Source organism: Chrysochloris asiatica, unplaced genomic scaffold, assembly GCF_000296735.1.
Source record: "Chrysochloris asiatica unplaced genomic scaffold, ChrAsi1.0 scaffold00206, whole genome shotgun sequence".
NCBI lineage: Eukaryota > Metazoa > Chordata > Mammalia > Afrosoricida > Chrysochloridae > Chrysochloris > Chrysochloris asiatica.
Window position 1 is genome coordinate 1,028,254 of NW_006408724.1, and position 2,623 is coordinate 1,030,876.

Below are 2,623 nucleotides of genomic sequence, written 5' to 3' on the forward strand. Positions count from 1 at the left end.
CTGGTAGTTTCGAACTGCTGACCTTGTGGCTCACAGCCCGATTCGTAACCACTATGCTACCAGAGCTTATATATAGATTGTAGGTATATGTGTGTATATATATATATACACATATACCTACAATAATGCAACATTTAATGCCCATGTTCTGTGAAACAGGATGTTATGTGATTTGCGCTTTGTGAGAACTCCATATTATATATAAACAGTCCCCAGATTATGAAGAAAATCCTGTCTTTATGTCAAATTTGTATGTAAATCAGAACAGTTAGGTATGGTTTATCTCTAACATGAGTCAAATGTTCTTCTTACTATATAATGTATAATGTACATTTCTATGCATAAGAAAGATTAAAGAAAAACTTTCAGATAGACTAAAGCATCTTTAGCATAACAATACAGTAATAATAATGATGTTCTGATGCACATCACAAAGTAGAGTCATTTGTATTATGAGTCATTGTATGTATGTACCTCTGATTTTTATTATAACAGGCTCTATGGTATGGGCACCATGAGCGTATATGCAAACAGATGTTGTCCTTATAGATGTCATCTGGTGCCCAACTACATATATATGCATAGATAAGTTCCTGGGTGGTACAGGTGTAAATGTCCAGCCACTAGCCAAAATAAAGTTCTAACCCACCCAGACCATGCCTTGAAGATACAGAGCAGTCTGCTCAGCACACATGGGGTCACCAGGAATTGTAATGAACTCAGTGACATCTAACAACAGATATGTTTACTATCATAAAAAATTAAAGAGTGAAGAAGGGTCATGTTCTATAATGGCTGCCTGTTACTATTTATGCAAAAAAGGAAACAGGAATAAAACCAAGACCTTGCCTTATAAGGTATTTCAACGTGGTGCAAGAATCAATTCAGGCAATGGGTAGTATAAAGGATTAGTGCGCTTGACTACTAGCTGAAAGTTTGAAAGAAGAAGTCCATCCAGAGATGCCTGCTTCCTCAAAATCAGCTACTGAAAACCTTGTGGAGGACAGTTCTACCCTGACACACATGGGGTTACCCTGAGTCAGAGTCAACTTGATGACAATTGGTGTTTGGGGTGGTATTGCTGCTGGTTTTACTTTATAAAACTCTGACTACTTATTAATTCTGTCAATTATCTTTAATCTGGGAACTTGAAAAATTCTCCTTAAGTTCATACCTTATGAAATTCAAGTTCACTTCTTTTTACCTATTAAAAGAGAGGATAAAAATAATGCACTCAAATGACTGCCAGCGGAAAATTTTGTGTATTTTGTTAATGAGACTAAGTTACTTGTTGTTGTTAAGTGCCATCAAGTCAGTTCCAACCCATAGTGATACTGTATAGGGTTTCTGAGGAGCAGCGGGTGAGCTTGAGTCTCCAAACTTACATTTCAAAAAGACTTTACAGTCCAGAAGATTAACCCACTGTGCCACAACCATATTGTGGATTAATGCACTAGACTTGAAAGATCGGTTTAAACCTCAAGGCCGGTGGTTCAAGCTCAGCAACCACTCCTTGGAAACCCTATAAAGGGTGGCTATGGGTCAGAACTGACTCAAAGGCACTTCACAACAGCAACAAACATCTATTGGGTTGTTACTAAGTGCCAAACTGTGTTAATCGCTGTGCATGTTTTATAGCAATTGATCCTCTCAATAAAACTATTCGTTTCCTCAATTTATAGATGAAAAATTGGTACTTACGTAGGATAATCAACTTAATTTAGGGCTCACAGCTAGTAAGTGACAGAGGCATGAGTTCAAGCCTGGCCATTTGGCCGTGTAGTTTGAGTCACTGCAAAGATTTTCTGTTCCTTGCAGCTAAAGAGAATGCTCATTAACTCAGGGCATCTAATGTGAGACAGATACATTCAAATTTTAATCCTAACCCCCTGATGATAATTGTTGTTGTTGTTATGTGTTGTGGAGTCGATTCCGACTCATAGTGACCCTGTACAGGGTTTCTGAGGCTATAAATCTTTACGGGAGCAGAAAGCCTCATCTTTCTCCCATGGAACAGCTGGTAGTTTTGAACTACTGACCCTGAGATTAGCAACCCGATTCATAACCACTACATTACCTGATGATAATATATAGTGGAAATTTAAAATGAAGGTTAATGAGCATTCTATTTAGCTGCAAGGAACAGAAAATCTTTGCAGTGACTCAAATTACATCAGAAATGTATTTCTCTCGTACCTAACTCTTGGCACTTAAATCTCATTGCTCTACTGCCCCCTACCTGTACTTTCCATGTGGACCAAGATGGCTGCTCTAGCTCTACCTAGCATGATCTGCAGCGCAGCCAGCACCAAGGGCCAAAGGAAGAAAAGGGCACAACCTGGGGAAAATGTCACTTCCATTGACATCCCATTGGCCAGAATTTAGTCACATGGCCATACTCATCCACAAGGGAAGCTGGAAAACATATTCTTTATTCCAACAGGCCATACCCTAAGAAAAAAGGACAGAGAGAATGAAGGGAGAAAAGATATTGGTAGCATTCCATTTATCATCCACCACAGTATGACATCTGTCCTTGAAATGATCTCTAATTTCAGGTGGGATATTTTCAAGGTCATATTTTGGCTCTCATGGACTTGTTTTAATTTTCTTTAGCTTCAGC